Source organism: Theobroma cacao, chromosome 9 (assembly GCF_053813885.1).
Source record: "Theobroma cacao isolate CCN51 chromosome 9, ASM5381388v1, whole genome shotgun sequence".
In the NCBI taxonomy this organism is placed as follows: domain Eukaryota; kingdom Viridiplantae; phylum Streptophyta; class Magnoliopsida; order Malvales; family Malvaceae; genus Theobroma; species Theobroma cacao.
The window spans coordinates 34,828,497-34,849,982 of record NC_142647.1 but is presented as its reverse complement, the minus strand read 5'-3'; the positions used below and the strand labels follow the sequence as shown (position 1 = coordinate 34,849,982).

Below are 21,486 nucleotides of genomic sequence, written 5' to 3'. Positions count from 1 at the left end.
TCATGTTGAATGATTAGAGATTTTCTTTCATCAATAAGACATTAATTATAATGAGTTATATGTCTAATTGGATGAAGTCCATGAGATTAATATGCCTTGCAAGGAAACTGTAGTGGGTTGTAGTTATGAGATTCCTATGCATCAAAGCATATTCTCAAAATGTTTTTGGTCAATGTATCATTGAGACTGGGCATCAATGATGCTTAGAGACTGGTATACTATATGTTCCTTATTTTGGAAGTAAGTAATCGATCTCATAGATTGAAGTATAGAGATACTTGGAATTGGAATATAGGTGCTTGCTTAGGAGAGCAAGTTCACTGAACATTACCCGCCATGGGAAGTGCATTTGGTAATACACTCTAGTGTCTATGCAACACTTCTCATGTGTTAATTGTGTAAATACTCCCTAGACTTGAGACACCAGGTTATCTTACGTGTGGAGTGCTATGCTTTGATTTCATCCCTACGGGTGCCTAACCAATGATGCCAAAACAGGATGCTTTTGGGTATAGTATGAAGCATGTGAAGGCAAATGAGTGGTCAAGATAGGAATCATCACCTCAAGTGCTTTAGAAGACATATCATATCGGTTCTTGATTAACATTAGCTTATTGAAGTCTTTGGCCCAAGCGACATGGAGATTATGAAAAAGGTTTCATAACGCTCTATAAAACTAATGCTATAATTGTAGGAACAAATATGAAGGTCAATAAGAGTAGACACTGTACCAAGCTCTTATCATCTTTGGGATATATGATGAAGGAATGAATTACACCGATGGACTGTACACTGAAAAGTTATCAAAGAACCTTTGACTCTCTCAACAATTGGGTGGCCATGATGCATTGCTAGATGCCAATTTTGGTCTATGGAATTAAATATAAATTAATTGATTGAAATTTATATTAATCAATTAAGTCATTAATCAATTCCATTGCCAACATGTTGGGAACCTAATGGGTCACACACAATGATTGTATTTGAATTAAATTGGGAGAGTGACAATTTAAGTTAGACTTAAATCACATGCTAGGTAATTAACTTCTATAAACTTAATTAAAAGAGTTTAATTAAGTTTTTGGCATAATTATAAATAGTTATAATTATAAGGCCTTGATTGCAAAATATAAAAGAAATTAATTTTGATTTTAATTTTCAAGGACTTAATTAAAAGAGTTTAATTAAGTAATGAGCCCAATATTAAAATGTGTTATAATATTGAGGACTTAATTGCAAAATTGAAGTTATTTTAACCTAACTATATAAGTCATCTTTTAACTATTTTTCATATAAGAGTTTTTCACAATTGAAGAAAACGTAGTTTTTGTCAGAAAAAGAAAAACGTTTTCTTTCATTGCCACCACTCCTTTTGTGTGAAAGAGATTTTCAAGAGAGGTTCGACTAAGATTGTGAACAAGAAGAAAATGACAATTGTTGTCCTCTTTGCTAGCACAAAGTATAGTTAAAAACTTCCTCCTTTGTTGAAGGTTCAAGTGCAATCGTGTGTACTACCATTAGAGGCCAAACACTTGATTGGCTAGGGTTTTTGCTCCTTGTGGTGTTCGTGGGATTGCTTTGGAAAGTACCATTGTGATTACGAAATTACTTGGCAAGGTAACTTTTTAAATAATAATTTATTTTGTGCTTTTATGTGTTAAATATCACCAAGGTGATCCATGGGTGGAGGCATGTTTTTGTTGTTTAGTTATAAAGTTTTAATTTTCTTTCCGCTGCGTATTTTGAGCATGCCATCTATAGCCAAACCCATCAGTGGTATCAAAGCCTTCCTTAGTTTAATTTTAACACATTTTAATGTCTATTGTTGTTAATGCCTTGTTGAAAAGGAATATGAGATGTTCGGGTTTTGTTCTACACAAATTAGTAAGTTTTAAAATTTTACAATTGGTTCTAGTTATTTCGATTTCTAGATAGATTTTAATTGTAAATTTGAAAATTTATTTGTCATAATATTAATCTCATTTTAATGTCAAAATATTGCAAATTAACATGTGCATGAGATGCACAAATTAATTTAGCAAATAAAAATTCGATCTCATGACACTATGGTGTGATTTAAATGGTAGAATTCAATTCTGTCCAGCCATGGTATTGGTCCATTTTCAGCCATAAAAGTGAGGCTTAAGTGCTTCATAAAATGCAGAAAAATTAAGAGATCAATACACATTGGAAATGTTCTAAGTTGGGTGATTATGTGTGGCTAATGGTGGAGGTAAAGTTACCAAAACATGGCTAAAACAGCTGCTGTTTGCAACAGTGACAGTCATGGTTTTGTTTGACTTGGCAACCAATAAAGGCCTAAATTTTTGCAATTAGTTGCACCAATTGGCTGAGGATTTTTTTATGGAAAGGTTCCATAAATTATCTAATTGTTTCCAAGAATTTTAAGGATTTAAATCCCTAGAATTAAGCCTTCATAAAACTGAGTTGGTGGAGTCAAAACTGTTGCTGCCTCAGCTGCAGCAAGCCATGGTTTTGATTTTTTTTTTAACAGCCAAAATCATTTCCTAAAATCCTGGAAAATTACTATGGAATTGTTCCATAAATTATCTATCAGGATAAATTTTATTTGGAATTAAATTCCTAAGTTTTTGTCCCAAAGAATTTCAAAAGTTCTCAAAAACCAATTCTGCCTCCTGCAGATAAAGGTCTCGGTTTTTGAATTTTTTGAATGGGCCAATCACCTCCTAAAATCCTGAAAATTTATTCTGGAATAGTTCCATGAGTATATATGAAGATAAATTTTATTAGGAATTAAATTCCTAAGTTTTAGTCACAAAGAATTTCAAAAGTTCTCAAAAACCAATTCCGCCTCCTACAGATAAAGGTCACGGTTTTTGAATTTTTTGAATGGCTAAATCACATCATAAAATCCTGAAAATTTATTCTGGAACAGTTCCATGAGTTATCTATCATGATAAATTTTATTGGAATTAAATTCCTAAAGATACACCACCCTAATGCCACGTAATTAGGACATGTCTGCTACTGTCTGCAGCAGGACACTGTCTTGGTTAAGACATAGAATTTGTCCAAATTTTACACCAATAAATGATCAATTAAATTATTTAATTGGCGGAGGATAAGTTATGAAATTGGTTCCACAATTATGCTGATTTTTTGAAATATTTAATTTAAGGAATATGATTCCTAAAATTAAGGATGTCAAAGATGATGCATTAACCTCGACAAATAAAGAAATGTGATTTCTAAAATTATGGAAGTTAAAATTTCTTCATTAGCCAATTAAATATTTATGGAATATGTTCTGTAAAGATTGATAGTTTATTTCATAAATTATGGAATGTGATTCCTTAATTTAAGGGTGTCAAAATTTAAATAATTTAAGACTACATTAATTTAGGAATTAGATTCCTAGGAGTAATGAGAGTCTAAATATTTATAAACAAATTTTGTTTTGAATTGACTTCTTACAAGAAGATAATTCTAATTTGACATTAAATTTAAAGATTAAATTGTCTAAGTTATTTCCTAATAAGATTAGGTAATAATAGACATTCAATCTTTAATTAATTTAGATTAATAATAGGTTGTGTAAAATGTTTAGGAGCACAAATTAAAAATGTTTTAATTTGTAATTTGTAAGTAAAATGTTTAGGCGCACAAATTAAAAATGTTTTAATTTGTAATTTGTAATAAAAATTTAATTTTAATCCTAAGAAGATTAGGAATGGATAAATTACTAATTTTGATTAGTAATACTTACCATATATGAAACAAGTTTCCATCTATATAGAATTAAATGGTTACCCGAAAATTTGAAATTGGCAAAATTCAAATGTTGAAAATTGTTAATCTCAAATACCTCATATGATGAACAATTTGAATGAGACATGTTTTTAAGCTAGAACCTTCACATTGATGTACAAATTTCAAGAAGAAAATGCCTTTACAAAGGTTGGATGTTGAGATTTTAAGCTTGTTTGTAGTAAAAGAAGAAATTTCAGCTTGATTGAAATAAATTTCAACTTTGAAAGCTTGACGGAAGACTAAAGGATACTAAAGAGTGAATATGAGATTGTGGGTAGTCTCTCTAAGGTTTGAAACTTTATCTCAAGTCGTTTCTTGCTTCAAAATGGCTCAAATACATCTATTTATAGGTAGATCATGATTTGGAGCCGTTATACACAAGTTTGAATCAAATTTGGTTGTTACTGAAGCTTGAGGGTCGACTACAATGCTGTTAAGGTCAACTATGTTCTTCAAATTTCTTAATTAGGGTTTCCATAGTCAAGCATGCATGTTCTCTAGTCGATCCACATCCAGAGAGCGTGTATTCTTCAAATCTACCCTTCTATGGTCGACTATGCCTTTCTTATAGTTGACTATGGCTTCTTAAAGTTAACTATTTATGGCTTTTGACTTATCAAGGTTGACTATATCTTTTATGTAGTCAAATATGGTTATTCTTTAGCTTGATTTTCTTGATCTTTCTAGAACAAGGTCGAGTATACTTCCTCTGTAGTCGACTATACTTCCTCTGTAGTCGACTATGATTGTTCTTCATCTTGATTTTCTTGATCTTTTTGGAACAAGGTCAACTTTGCTTCCTCTCTAGTCAACTAGGGTTTTATGATCTTCAAGTTTTGCACTCTTTCAACCTTCAAATCAACTTGAGCTTCGCCATGATGAACTCTTAACTTGTGTTTTGAAGTTCCTTTAGCTTCTAATGCTTCTCTCTACCTACTTTCTGATTACCTTATACCTATATTCAAATAAACATTTCAAGGCATGTTTGCACTTGATTTCTTAGCTGAAATGCATTGTTTGAAAGCTTGTAAGATGTTTTCTAAGGATGCATGGCTTTTCAAACAATTTTGAAACTTTAGGGGATTAGAAATGTATTTGAGATAGTTTTAAATACTTGACATTAAGTTCAACAAAACATATGATTTTTGTCAAATCAAAACACGATATAACTCAAGGCTAACAAATATAAATTTTAAAAATATGAGATATGTGGCATAAATTAAGTAAAAAATGCCATAATTATATACAAATTTTATATCCATGTCAGTTGTGTCTAATAAGGGGATATGATATTATTATTGATAAATTAAATTTATATATAAACAAAAAAATTTAATAGCATTTGAAAAACAATTCAACTTATGCAACACTCAAATATTAATTTCTTAGATTAAATAAAAATAACATAAATAACAATATTTAATATGTTTGTTTTTAACTTTTAAATATGATATATTAGCATGTGAGATGTTACGTTTATGAGAAAAATCAAAAGTACTACTACTGTTTACCTATTTTTTATTAAAATATTTATTATTTACATTCACCTTTATATTTTTTACTATGTTGTTCAAGTCAATATATATGGTTTAAAATAATTTATGCCATTGCTATAAACAAAGCCGTGGAATTATCCAAGCATATAATTTAGGCAGATTTCGGTGGGTAGAAGTAGAATTGTACAAAAATAGTTTATTGTCTCGTGAGAATCGAAATTTCTCCTTTCCAGTGTGAGACTAAATACCTCCCAAGGAGAAAGTGGGTAGAGATCTCAAGACTTGCAATTGAATCTATTGACTCTTGGCTTTTATGTTCAAAGCAAAATATCTCTTGTCTTTTGTGACATATATATATATATATATATAAATTAATAAAAACATTGAATTAGTTAGGAAAGAAATAAAGTTGTTTCTTTCAAAAATAAAATAAATTTTAATTTAATGCTTTAAATGAAATAAATGAATAAATCGACATCAATGAATACAAAATTCCAATGTAAAGTTAACTGATTCATTAAATATTGCATGTAAAGAATTATTATGTATGAGGAAATTATGAGAAATATGCCTCCTCATAAGGTGATTTCAGAAATAACCACCCATATAAAGTTATTTGTTTCTAGCCAAAAACAGCATGAGTAGACCAAAATGCCTTTAAAAACATCGTGGCAAATTAAACTCCTGATATCTCCCTCCCGCTAGAGAGAAAATAGAAATAAATGCTCAACTGTTTGAGCTCGCTCATCTTTCTCTCTCAGCTCTCTGAACTGTATCAACTCTATCAACTCTCTGTTGAGCACTATCGTTATCAGCTCTCTCAACTCTCTGAACTATATGAGCTTTGTCAACTCTCTGTTGAGCACCATCATCATCGGGCTATAGTCTATCTCTTGACATTTGCCATATTGTCATCGATAAACAGACCCTATAGCAAAGATGGCATTAAGGTATGTTATTGGGTTTATTGCTGCAACACATAAATTTCTGAAACTTTTTGTATAAATTAGAACATGGATTAGAAACATTGCCCAAAGTTGTTACACGCCATGCATCTATAACATGTGTTAGCGTTATTTAGCGTGTCATGACATTGGTTATTTTAGGGCAGTTCGGGCAATGAGTCAGTAATTACGTTGATTGGGGTGTCACATGCCATGGGTATTTTAGGCCATTTCTTGTAAGGAGACAGTAATTATAGTGATTGGTGTGTAAGTGTTGGCGTGTAACAAGATTTGACTTGATATGCATGGCATGTAACAACATTTTACTTGATATACATGGCGTGTAACAACATTTGACTTGATACGCATGGCGTGTAACAACATCTTACGTTATATGCATGGCATGTAACAACATGACTTATAAAGTCTAGAACATGGCATGTCATGTAATGTGTAAAATGATTGACAAATTTATTTTGTTTTCAAAATTTCAGTGGGGTTCCAATTGTGCGACTTGTGATAAGACACGGTGGTTAGTGGGTGGATGGCAATTACAAGGGTGGTGAGTCACGAATGCAGGAGGTTAGGAGTGATTTATCGTTTGTTGGCTTGATGAAGCTGGTTGAAGATGTTGTTGGTGTAAACTCAAAAATTGACAAGATTGAGTTACATGCATTGATTAGTGCACCCGGAGAGCTATCACGGCTAATTATCAAGGACAATGAGGATGTTGCATTAATTCTGCTAGAACAAAGGAATGTTCCAACTATGTATGTTAGCATTAAGGGACACCAAACAAATGTTATGTCACGTGAAGAAGTTGAACAACGTGGTAATCAGCTTAATCAAAATGAGATTTACAATGCTTCACATATACCACAACATTCGGTCTGTAACCCATAATAATGGCAATTGACGTATGCACAAGAGTTTGTGTAGCTAGGTAGACACACGACATTCACAGAACAGTTGGTTGCACAATTCTAATCAGGATGTGCATCGAACCAATTAGTTACTTCTGTCCAACAAATGCAATAATCGGGTGAAAATGTACAGGGTGTAATGGCATTTTCAAATGAGAATGCGACACTTAAAGACACCACTGCGACGTTGGAGGGTGACACTGCAACGCTCGAGGATAATACTGCATTTGATGAGGAAAATGAGGATTTGTTCCCTGCTGGTGAAGATAGATTTGATTACAATTTAGGTGATGAGCCTGATGAATGGCATGATGAGAGTTCAGACGATGACAGGCTTTATGACAGTGACATTCCAATTTGCAATAATGTTAAAGGTGAAACGGAACCTGTTGGAGGTGTTGATGTAGGAGATGTTCAGTGTGATGAACCCATACACAATAACCCCATCGCTGATGAGAATGGGATTTGTTCTCCTGATACATTGCTCCATGACAATTATCAAGAAAAGGAAAATGCAAGGATATCTCGTACGTGGATAATTCCAGGTGTAGAAAGGTTTTCCTTCCAAACAATTACAATTGAGGAGTCAACATGTGCCGATGATCGCTTATACAAAGGAAGAATATTTTTCTCGAAAGCCAAGTTGAAACGAGCTTTGAACATGTTGGCTTTAAAAGAGCAGTTTAGGATAAGAGTAAAAAGGTCATGTGAAGGTCGTTTTGAGGTTGGTTGCAAGGACAAGGCATGCAAGTTCAGTGTGCATGCAACAAAGTTACTTGAAGGAGGAGAATATTGGCAAGTTCAGATGTTCCATAAAATACACAAATGTATTGTTGATGGTTTGCAAGGGTGATTTGCAACTGCAAGTGCGAAGATAATTGGTGAACTTATGTCACACAAGCTTCAGGCTAATGGAGTAGCATTGAGACCTAAGGACATAATTGGTGAGATGAGGGTTCAGTGGGGATTGGAATGCTTGTATGGTAAGGCTTGGCAAGTGAAGGAGTATACGGAGAGGCTTATTTTCGGTCCCCCGGAGGAGTCATTTTAACTATTAGCCTCATATTTTTATATGTTGGAACAAGAAAATCTCGACACAGTCACTGTAGTGGCTACTGATGAGGCAAAAAGATTCAAATATTATTTCTGGTCATACAGGACTTGTATTCGGGGGTTTAGGGATGTAATGCGTGCTACGGTTGCAATTGATGCAACACATCGAAAAGGCAGGTTCAAGGGTGTTCTGTTTGTCACTGTATACAAAGATGCGAACGAGTGCGTATATCTAATTACATTTGGCATCGGCCATGTTGAGGACAAAGACTCGTGGATGTGGTTTCTTATAAAGCTGCGTGATGCGGTTGGTTGTCCTAAAAACACTATGTTCATTTTTGATCAGCATCTCGGCATTAAGAAAGCAATCTAAAATGCATACCCAGAAGTGCACAACGGTTTATGCGGTTACCTCTTGAAGAAAAACTTTAAAAACAAGTTCAATCGTGACGACGTTTCTATGATTTTCACCCTTGCTCAAGATTGCTATAAGGTTTTCGATTTCAATAGATATATGAACTAGCTCAAGCAGATTCACGCGGGAGCCCACGTTGACCTTATGAGAATAGGCCCTAAGAGATGAGCACGTGCATGTTCACTGACAAGGCGATACCAAATGATGACATCCAACATTGCAAAATGTGTTAACTCATACTTGAAGCATGCAAGAAAACTGCCAATCATTGTTTTGATTGAGTTCATCAGAGACATGTTTCAGCATTGGTTCCATGACCGGTACAAGAAGGCCGTCAAGGTGACCATGCCCCTCAACCTTTGGGTTGCCAGGTAGTTGAGCAAATGGTTCAATGATGCACATCGCTTTATGGTTAAACCTATCAATCGAGTGGAGTTCGAAGTTAAAGACGGGAAGATGGATGAACTTGTAAACCTATCCAGGAAGACGTGTTCATGTTGTGAGTTCCAAACAGAGTTACTACCATGCAGCCATGTCATTGCAGCAATAAGGTCAAAATATCTTTATTTCTTATTTGAACCCTAATTGACATAGTATTTACATTGTGCTTGAACATTAAGTTCATTGTATTTTTTAGTAAATGCAAACGTGAAGCCATTCACTCGATAAGGCATCCTAGTGAGTGGGATATCCCCCATCATGTGAAACAAATTATCATCTTGCCAACACCTTGGCGAGGCTAAGCAGGAAGACTTAAGAGGAGAAGGATTCCATTGGCTGATGGAGATAGTCGAGCATGGAGATGTTCGCAATGCAAGAGGTACGGGCATAACAAACAGAATTGCCCATCCCTATTTGTAGTTCCATCCACAAATTCGACACCATCTCCAAGTCAATCGACCCCTCCACTAGTGCACTGACTGAAACATGTTCAAGTTGCAAACAAACTGGTCGTACACGCAACAACTATCCAATACGAAGGACAATGTCTGAAAATGTAGGGTGTTTTGTGGATGAAGATAGCTTGTTGGCCTAACTAAATGTGTAACCCATGTGCAATACTTTTGTCACAATTTGCTCTTGCAGTATCTTACATTAATCCATATTTGGATTTTGTGTTTGTTAGTTTCCTCCTATAGCTGAGTCTTTATTTTTTTTATTAATTTTGTAGATATATTATTTGATTATTCATTTCATTTTGTCCGTAGTTTTGAATACTGAATAGACTTGCGAAGTCCCTATACTATTTGAATAGATTATTATTATTATTGATAACTTATGGGATATACGTATTAATAAGCCATATATTTAAGTGTAAAAGATTTAGGGTGTTGAAAATATATATAAATATTTTTTACTTGATTATTTGAATGTAGAATATGTAAATTAATTAATAAATTAATTTATCATTTTTACAAAAATTAATTTATCATTTTTGCAAAAATAATATAAAATGACTAAATAATTTCTTTCTTCTTATATTTATAATAGTAAACAAATTTGAAATTGGTTATTTAACTTAGTTTTTTACTTAAGCTAAAGTCAAATAAGCAAAAGGAATTTGTTTATTTAGTGTTTTATTTTAAAAAAATTGAAATATAAGGATGAAATGAACAAAAAAATATATTAATGCTAAGCTAATAAAAGAAATGCAATGTGGCAATTTTGATTAGAAGGTGTGGGGGTTAAGATTAGGCTATAATTGGTAGATGTCAATGACATCTTCTGGTGACACACTAAGTGGAAACAGATTTATGGCATAACACGCTGACTTGTTGCAATATTGTGGGGTGACACGTCACTCTCCAATTGTGTTGGCACGTTGAGTGGAAGCAGATTTATGGCATGACACACTGACTTGTTGCAGTATTGTGGGGTGACACGCCACACCCCAATTGTGGTGACACGCTAAGTGGAAGCAGATTTATGGCGCGACACACTGACTTGTTGCAGTATTGTGGGGTGACACGCTGAGTGGAAGTAGATACAGGGTGTGACACGCTGACTTGTTGTAGTATTCAAGGGTGACACGCCATGCCCCAATGGGGTGACATGTCACATGGTTGCAATATTAATTTAAATTTACATTAGCTGTTGAGATTTATAGGCACTATGTTTGAATTAAGAAATTAATGTATAAAATGTATGAATATTAAAATTAATAAAATTAATTGTATACACAAAAAAATGTACAAACAAAGGCTGATATATTCAAGTTTCGCTCTCACAACTGTTGGAAAAAATTTCTAGAGCGTATTGGCGACGTATATTTGCAATCATGTTCTGCTTAACTCTAATCTGTTTTGATTGCAAAATATCGTCAATGTACCCTATCATGAACATGCCGCAGTTGACATTATCATTTTACCGATGCACTTTAGCTTTTGGCAAATGAATTTCCATTGACATCGGTGTTAAATCTCATGTCTTTCAATGTGTTTTGTTGAAATAACCAGCTTGGTGGTAGATGATTGGCATCATTGTCGTAAGGGGTGTCATCTGAGCTGCACGCACTCCGTTATCCTTAGCATCTGAAGTTCTTGCAAAGTCCACCACCTTGATCGTCCAATCACTAAGTCAATCTTCACAACCACCCATTGCCCACCCACATTGCAAAGCGTGAGGATGAAATCAACATCTTCCCATTTTTTGTCATATGTTGGCCTCTCACCCTCCACGTACGCCCGTAATACATATGAAATTTCCATAATGGATCGGCCATCTTCAGTTGAAAATGCAGTGTGTAGCATATGGATGGTGTCTTGTGAAACATGTATACATTAGCTTACATTTAGTGCAATAAAAAACTTAGTATTTACAAAATTGAAAAATTTTCAAATAAACTTACGAAGAATATCGTGTCAACCACGCATGCATGGGTATTGTATAGCTTGGACTTTGGCCCTGTCATCCGCTTACACAGTACGCTGAGGCATGCGTCTATTTGTTCACTTGTCATTTCCTCTTTGGGATCCTCTAATGTTGTGAAGAAGTCAGCCCCTTGATTCCCTAAGATCCCAATGTTACGCCGCATATGTAACATAATGAATTTCAAAAGTGTTGGTGGATTAATGTTTCATTAAAAAACAATATTTGTAATGTTATTTATGAGCTTACCTCGCACACTCGTCGTTCTTGAAAGCTTCGTACGCTTCCACCATTGAGTTCTTTAGATCTTAACGGCTCAATGAGGGGTCGACGTACAGGCTTGCCATGTATTTGCTTGCCATTTTAACCGTGCCTGCTCAGTTGGGTCTGAAATTTCTACTACAAGATGATGGACATCAGACAACTTTGGTTATGACAATCTTGACCCGCTAGCTTCAAGAGTGCTATGAGGAAGATGGTTCCCTTCAGCCTTAAGTGATGCAAGGTTCCCATCCCCTCCTGCTATTACCTCGACTAATGCATCGGCTTGAGGAAGATGCTCTCCTTCAGCCACAACTAAATGAAGGTCCCTCTCTCTTTCCGCAGATGCATCGATAACCAAATTAGCCTAAGGAACAAGGTCTCCTTCAGCATCATCTAATTGAATGGTCATATCCCATGCCACAGCATCATTCAAATCAGCCTCAAGAACAAGGTCTCCGTCAGCACCAACAACGTCATTGTGAATATGAACACCAGGTTCATCATGCTGCCCATTATCAACATCATCGTGGTACTCACTAGCATCGTGAGATGAAGGACCACCCTACAAAATGAGACAAATGGGAAAATTCATTAGCTCATATAATGCCACAAACCATAAACCTAGAACAAAAAATAGAACTACACCTACTAAACGTAAACGACCAATATATGAGCGAAGATAGAATAACATGCTTGTGATTTTAGGCCGTCTAGAATCTGAGCAATGATACGGTCCTCAAACGTTTGCATTGCCAGAGTCAATGATAAATTGAAGCCTTCAACTCCATCATGTCTTTTTTATGCTGACGCATGATGTAAAACCCGACCCTATAAATACATGTCATGACATACATGCATTGAGTAACATGTTATTATGCTAGAAAAGCACCTAAGAATAGACGAAACCCGCTATTGTACCTAACGGTACACTTAAATTGATTTAACCTTGAACTAGTTCAAATAGGAATTGTAGGATGAAATTTAATATTTTATAGTCCAGGAATGACTAAAAATGATTGTTCGGAGTTCGAGGGTTCATTTGGGGTAAAATTAGAAATTTTGATATTCAAGGGCAAAATCGTCATTTTGCCACCTAAGATAATAATTTGATCATGGAGTAAAATTTTTGACCAAGATTAACTATTTGGAGTATAATTTAATGATAGGAAGTGAAAAAGTTTAATTCTGGTGATTTTTGGAGTGTAGGGGCAAAATCGTAATGTTACCACCCACGGACAAAATTTGAGATTTTGGGAGAATTTAGATCAAATTTGACAAATTGGAGAATTCTATGAGTATAAGGGATGAAAAATATGTCTATGACAAATTTTTGACTTTTACGGGGGCAAAAGTGTAAATTTCAAAAATTACTCCACCGAGACTTTGGATGAGTCTGAGAATTTTATCTAAGCTATGAATATATGAGACAAGTGTATGGTGAAAATTTAGAAACAAATGGATGAAATTTTAAAAATGGGCCAATGGGAAAGTGACATGTGGTATTTTTTAATGATATAATATTATTTTAATGAAAAGTCAACCCATTTAAACCCAAATTTTAAGTGCTGGCCGGCCATAAGGAAGAACAAGAGAGGAAATAGAGAGGAAAGGAAGAAAAAAAGAAAAATCAAAGAGAAACAAGAAAATTCAAAGGGAAATTTACGATTTTCGACTGTTTACGCGTCTAACGATAAGTTTTTTGATTTTAGCTTGATTTCTACCTTTCCTATGCCTTTATTTCCATTTAGCATGCTTGAGGAGAGAGATCAAAAAGTGATATCAAGGGCTGGACGAAATTCTAGGGGAGAGAAATTGAAATTTTTAGGTTTTGATTTTTAGTTAAATTGATAGTTTTAGTTAGTTAAATGTGTTTAGAAATTAAATTGGGCAAGAAATCATTAAATTTTCACAATACCCACTCTTGACTGGATGCTCAATGCTGTACAATGATGATGAATTGATTTTATTCTAAGGAAAATGAAGAGAAAATGATGAAAAACGATTAAACGTGATAGAAAAACAAAGTAGAAAATTAACCGACTTAATGTCCCATTTTTGGCCAAATTTTCCAAGGAAGGGAGTGAGCTGATTTTGTTGTTTTTAGAAGGTTATTGGCTGATATTTAATGGTTAGAAATGTTAGAGAGAGAATGGGATGATTTAGAGCTAAAATGGAGCGCGTTAGTAATTTATCGAGCAAAGTGCCAAAAATAGGTTAATACCGCGTTTAAGCCGTTTTAGGCTATTGCATTTCATACCATGCATTAGTATAGGATTTAAGTTAATTATATAGTGATTTAGCATCAATGTGATGAATTGTGTAAATTTTTGTAATGTGTCTAGGAGAAGAGCCTTCCGGAAAAGGCAAAGAAGTCGTACCCGACGAGTAGTGATCGGGGCGCTTAGAAAGCTTTTAGTTTGTACAAACGGTGAGTAAACTTATTATTATTGTAAATTATCTAGAGTTTATTTTAAATGCCCTTTATGTATTTTATGAAATGAGAACGAGATTAAAACGGGATTTTTGATGTTTTAGGAATAAATGTGACAAATAAAAATATATTGTATTGATTATGAAATTGAGTAATTGGAGGCTACAAATTGACTTGAAAAATATATATTTTCCTAGGAATGGCTTATGAGAAATAAGTATATGTGGCTATATTTTGTGAATGCATTGGGAAATTTATGTAAGTTGTTTTACTATGCAGGCTGGATAAATAAATAAAAGCCACGTTATACTGTCGAAATTTTATTAAAATTGGTGGGTTAGTCACTGCAGTGATGGTTTTCCATGGACTGCCTATTAGAGGGGCACGGTAAACCCAGTTATATAGTTACTCCGGTTGTAGAGGTGAGGAGGGTAACTCCTGGGGTAGTATTAGAGCTCACTTCACGTCGAACCCCCACGTGAATGTGTAACTCGGCCAACGCCAAGGAACGGTTGGTTTTTAAAAATAAAAATGTGTTTCACGTGTGAATATTTTAACACCCTTGGCGGACTCGGTTAGATGCCTCGGCCAAGGTATCCCCGAGGATTAGTTTTGGCTTGAGCCTTGTTTTAATAAAAGACATAAGCCTTAACAATTGTTTTAGTAAATTACAAATATTTTATGGTTTAAGAAATAAATTGAAAACATTATGAAATGGGTTGAAATTTGTTGTTTAAACTTGCCTCCATTTTACTCGCCTTTAGATATTTATGATAATGTCTGTTTACTCATTGGGATTGCAAAATCTCACCCAACTCCTTTCCACCCATTTCAGGTTCAGTATAGACTGTAGATAGCTGATCTCATCGATGACTACCATTGGATCTGCATTTTCCAAACCGTAGGTTCACAGTCCTCTTTACTTTTGTTTATTCGGGGGCCCTCTTGTTATTGTAAATTAAATTAAATATTTTGACTTACTGTATTTCGGTATGTATAAATTTATTTAGCTTTTACGCTATAAAAATTATTCACGTGTAACTCTATAAATATTGTTTTATAAGAAAATAGAATATTTTCCTTAATATTTCTTTTATTTTCTTATTATATTCAAATAACCGTAATTTCGTTTTAAATGAAGATTTTAGACTTTTAAACTCATTTTGAATATGAATTATGTGTTTTGTACTTGTATATTACGTTTCAGCCAGTTTCGAAATTTTTGAGAAAAAAATGACCAAAATACCCCTATATGGCGAAAATTTTATTTTCATTGTTTTTGATCTAAAATAGTGTATATTCTCTAAAAACTCGATATTTAACAACGATTGCTCACAGGAAAGGAAAGAAACTGATATGTAAGCCTTGCGGGGTTCCGGTTGGCATTCCAGATAATGAGTGTCAATCAGGGACGTTGCGGCGATTGTCATGGGCCTGAGGGTGGTTCCGGGTCGTGACAATTCTATTGGTATCAGACCTTTTGGTTTTAAAGATAGGAGCTTTTGGTTTTAAAGATAAGAGTTTTTAGTTTTAAAGTGGTTTTAAAAAAATTACAATATCAGTGTGGCCCCGGATTAAGTTAAGTTAGGTTGAATAGAATGCATGCATTTTCATATAGAGCCTAAGGTTCCCTAAGCTTACTCGTTTTCTCTTATAGATTATTATGCCTCCTCGACTCGGACGCCCACCTCTCACTAGATCGGTTGGGAGGGGAAAAGGTCGTTCCCAACGTCGTCAGCTAGATGCAGTAGGGGAAGAATCGGCTACGTCTACCATTCGGGCAGCACCTACTACTGAGCAGGCCGATAGTCCTCCACATCCTCCACCTCCTCCGCCACCTACGGGTATTCCCACCATGCCTACTGAGGTAGCACAGGCATTGGCAGCTTTCTTTACCGCAATGGCTGGTGGAGCTCCGACTGGTCAAGTTCCACCTATAGTACCACCAGTTACTCCTTTAGTTCCACCACCGGTACAAGATGTATCCATTTCTAAGAAGCTAAAGGAGGCTAGACAGCTCGGTTGTGTGTCTTTCACGGGTGAGTTGGATGCCATTGTGGCAAAGGACTAGATTAATCAGGTTTTAGAGACTCTCTCTGATATGAGATTAGACGACGACATGAAGCTGATGGTGGCTACGAGATTATTAGATAAGAGGGCTCGTACTTGGTGGAATTCAGTGAAGTCCCGTTCCACTACTCCTCAGACGTGGCTCGATTTTCTCAAGGAATTTGATGGTCAGTATTTCACTTATTTTCATCAAAGAGAAAAGAAGAGAGAATTTTTGAGTTTGAAACAGGGGAATCTAACTGTAAAGGAGTACGAGACTCGTTTTAACGAGTTAATGTTATATGTGCCGGATCTGGTGAAATCTGAGCAAGATTAGGCCAGTTATTTCGAGGAAGGGCTCCGTAATGAGATTAGAGAGCGGATGACAGTGACTGGTAGGGAGCCGCATAAGGAGGTGGTACAGATGGCTTTACGAGCTGAGAAGCTCGCGATTGAGAATAGGAGGATTCGGACTGAGTTTGCAAAAAGGAGGAATCCTAGTATGTCTTCTAGTCAGCCAGTAAAAAGAGGCAAGGACTTAGCGATTTCAGGGAGTACTACTTCTATTTCCGTGACATCTCCTCGACCTCCATTTCCACCATCACAACAGAGACCTTTGAGGTTTAGCAGATCTACTATGACTGGTTCTGGGAAGAGTTTCGGAGGTTTTGACAAATGCAGAAATTGTGGGAATTATCATAGTGGGCTATGTAGAGAGCCAACAAGATGTTTCCAATGTGGACAGACGGGTCATATTAGGAGTAATTGCCCACGGTTAGGACGAGCCACGGTAGTTGCATCATCTTCACTAGCTCGCACTGATATACAGAGGAGAGATTCTTCTGGGTTGCCACCGAGACAGGGAGTGGCCATACGGTCCGGTGTGGAAAGTAATACCCCGGCACATCCACCTTCGAGACCACAGACTCGTACCTCAACAAGAGTTTTCGCTGTGACGGAAGATGAGGCACAGGTCCAACCTGGAGCAGTGATAGGTACTATGTCTTTATTTGATAAAGATGCTTATGTTTTGATAGATTCTGGCTCAGATAGGTCTTATGTGAGCACCACATGTGCATCAATTACTGATAGAAACTTGTCACCATTAGAGGAAGAAATTGTAATTCACACCCCTTTAGGAGAAAAGCTAGTTAGAAACAGTTGTTATAGAGACTGTGGGGTAAGGGTAGGCGAGGAAGAATTTAGGGGTGACTTAATTCCTCTAGGGATCCTGGATTTTGATCTAATATTGGGTATGGACTGGTTAACTGCACATCGAGCGAACGTGGATTGTTTTCGAAAGGAAGTTGTTCTTCGAAATTCGGAGGGAGCAAAGATTGTGTTTGTAGGGAAACGCCGAGTATTACCGTCCTGTGTAATCTCGGCCATCAAAGCTTCAAAATTAGTGCAGAAAGGGTATTCGACTTATTTGGCATACGTGATTGATACTTCAAAAGGGGAACCTAAGTTAGAGGATGTCCCGATAGTAAGTGAGTTTCCTGATGATTTACCTGGACTGCCTCCTGATCGAGAGCTTGAGTTCCCTATTGATTTGCTTTCGGGTACCGCACCTATTTCTGTCCCTCCGTATAGAATGGCTCTGGCAGAGTTAAAGGAGTTGAAAGTACAATTGCAAGAGTTGGTGGACAAGGGTTTTATACGCCCTAGTATATCTCCGTGGGGAGCACCGATTTTATTTGTGAAAAAGAAAGACGGTACACTTTGGTTATGTATCGATTACCGACAGCTTAACAGAATGACCATTAAGAAAAAGTATCCGTTACTGAGGATTGATGATCTTTTCGATCAATTATAGGGAGCTACAGTGTTTTCCAAGGTTGATCTAAGGTCTAGGTATCATCAGTTGAGGATTAAAGAACAGGATGTACCCAAGACAACGTTCAGGACTCGGTACGGTCATTATGAGTTCTTGGTCATGCCTTTCGGGTTAACTAACACACCGGCAGCTTTTATGTATCTCATGAATAGGGTGTTCCACCCTTACTTGGACAAGTTTGTTATTGTGTTCATTGATGACATACTGGTTTACTCGAGAGATAATGATGAGCACGTTGCCCACTTGCGTATAGTATTACAAACTTTGAGGGAAAGACAGTTGTATGCAAAGTTTTCGAAGTGTGAGTTTTGGTTACAGGAAGTGGTATTCTTGGGACACGTAGTATCGAGAACTGGAATATATGTTGATCCTAAGAAAGTAGAGGCAATTTTACAATGGGAGCAACCTAAGACAGTGACGGAGATTCGTAGTTTCCTCGGATTAGCTGGTTATTATCGGAGGTTTGTTCAGGGGTTTTCCTTAATAGCAGCTCCTTTGACCCGTCTAACTCGTAAGGGAGTTAAGTTTGTGTGGGATGATGTTTGTGAGAATCGATTTCAGGAGCTAAAGAACCGGTTAACCTCCACTCCCGTTTTAACACTTCCTGTTAATGGTAAGGGATTTTTAGTATATAGTGATGCCTCAAAGTTGGGGTTGGGGTGCGTATTGATGCAGGATGAAAAAGTTGTGGCTTATGCTTCTAGACAGCTAAAGAGGCATGAAGCAAATTACCCTACCCATGATTTAGAGTTAGCAGCAGTGGTGTTTGCTTTAAAAATCTGGAGGCATTACTTGTATGGTGAGCATTGTCGGATATTTACGGATCACAAGAGTTTAAAATATTTGCTCACCCAAAAGGAGCTTAATTTGAGGCAAAGGCGATGGTTGGATTTGATAAAAGATTATGACTTGGTGATAGACTATCATCCGGGAAAGGCGAACGTTGTAGCTGATGCCTTAAGTCGTAAGTCTTCATCGTCTTTAGCAGCACTTCAGAGTTGTTATTTTCCAGCATTAATAGAGATGAAATCTCTTGGGGTCCAGTTGAGAAATTGTGAGGATGGATCCTTATTGGCAAACTTCATTGTGCGACCTTCGTTACTTAATCAGATCAAGGACATTCAGAGGTCTGATGATGAGTTAAGAAAAGAAATTCAAAAACTGACCGATGGGGGAGTCAGTGAGTTCAGATTTGGAGAGGATAACGTCTTGATGTTTAGAGATCGAGTTTGTGTTCCTGAGGGAAACCAGTTGAGACAAGCGATCATGGAAGAAGCCCATTCATCTGCCTATGCATTACATCCCGGAAGCACCAAGATGTATAGGACTATCAGGGAGAATTATTGGTGGCCGGGTATGAAGCGAGACGTAGCAGAATTCGTAGCAAAGTGTCTCGTATGTCGGCAAGTTAAGGCGGAGCATCAGAGGCCAGCAGGTACACTTCAGTCTTTACCTGTTCCTGAGTGGAAATGGGAGCATGTAACTATGGATTTTGTTTTGGGATTGCCGCGGACACAGAGGGGAAAGGATGCGATCTGGGTGATCGTAGATCGGTTGACTAAGTCCGCTCACTTTTTAGCTGTCCATAGTACATACTCTATTGAGAAGCTAGCTCAGCTCTATATAGATGAGATTGTGAGGCTACATGGAGTTCCCGTTTCCATAGTGTCAGACCGAGATCCTCGATTCACTTCTCGATTCTGGCCAAAATTTCAAGAAGCTCTCGGAACCAAATTGAAATTTAGCACTGCTTTTCACCCACAAACGGATGGTCAGTCAGAGAGGACTATCCAGACCTTGGAGGATATGTTACGGGCTTGTGTCATTGACTTTATTGGGAGTTGGGACAGACATTTGCCATTGGTGGAATTTGCTTACAACAATAGCTTTCAGTCTAGCATTAGTATGGCACCATACGAAGCTTTATATGGAAGGAAATGTCGTACTTTACTTTGTTGGGATGAAGTGGGTGAAAGAAAGTTAGTGAGTGTGGAATTGATCGAGCTAACTAATGACAAGATCAAGGTTATACGAGAGAGGCTAAAGGTAGCCCAGGATAGGCAGAAGAGCTATGCAGATAAACGGAGAAAAGACTTGGAGTTTAAGATCGATGATAAAGTTTTTCTTAAGGTTTCTCCTTGAAAAGGTAATAATTTGAATACTTTGAAGTATTAAATCTTATTGATTATACTATCATGATAAATTATGGTGTTTTATTGGATAATGAAAGGTGTGATTCGATTTGCGAAGAGGGGAAAGCTCAACCCGAGATATATTGGACCATTCCGAATCATTGAAAGGATTGGACCAGTGGCTTATCGATTATAATTACCTCCGGAGTTAGATCGGATCCACAACGTTTGCCATGTCTCCATGCTTAAGAAATATGTACCAGATCCCTCTCACGTCCTCGAAGCACCTCCGATCGAGTTGCATGACGATTTGAAGTTCGAGGTACAACCTGTGAGTATCTTGGATCGAAAGGATCGAGTACTGAGAAACAAGAATATTTCAATGGTCAAAGTGTTGTGGAAAAGTGCTCGAATGGAGGAAATGACATGGGAAGTAGAGCATCAGATGAGGAACCAATACCAGCATCTATTCGTCGAATCTGGTAAGTGAAATTTTGAGGTCAAAATTTTATTTTAAGGGGGGTAGAATTGTACAACCCGACCCTATAAATACATGTCATGACATACATGCATTGAGTAGCATGTTATTACGCTAGAAAAACACCTAAGAATAGACGAAACCCGATATTGTACCTAACGGTACACTTAAATTGATTTAACCTCGAACTAGTTCAAATAGGAATTATAGGATGAAATTTAATATTTTATAGTCCAGGAATGACTAAAAATGATTGTTCGGAGTTCGAGGGTTCATTTGAGGTAAAATTAGAAATTTTGATATTCTAGGGCAAAATCGTCGTTTTGCCACCTAAGATAATAATTTGATCATGGAGTAAAATTTTTGACCAAGATTAACTATTTGGAGTATAATTTAATAATAGGAAGCGAAAAAGTTTAATTCTGGTGATTTTTGGAGTGTAGGGGTAAAATCGTAATGTTGCCACCCACGGACAAAATTTGAGATTTTGAGAGAATTTAGATCAAATTTGACAAATTGGAGAATGCTATGAGTATAAGGGATGAAAAATATGTCTATGGGCAATTTTTCAATTTTTGGGGCAAAAATGTATTTTTGACTTTTACGGGGGCAAAAGTGTAAATTTCAAAAATTACTCCACCGAGACTTTGGATGAGTCTGAGAATTTTATCTAAGCTATGAATATATGAGACAAGTGTATGGTGAAATTTTAGAAACAAATGGATGAAATTTTAAAAATGGGCCAATGGGAAAGTGACATGTGGCATTTTTTAATGATATAATATTATTTTAATGAAAAGTCAG

General features: G+C 36.2%; 1 pseudogene; it reads left to right on the top strand.

Moving 5' to 3' along the window:
* Window positions 1-2,249: 2,249 nt before the first annotated feature.
* The window catches only part of LOC18589595 (feruloyl CoA ortho-hydroxylase F6H1-3-like), a 30,436-nt pseudogene continuing 11,199 nt past the window's right edge, over window positions 2,250-21,486 (top strand).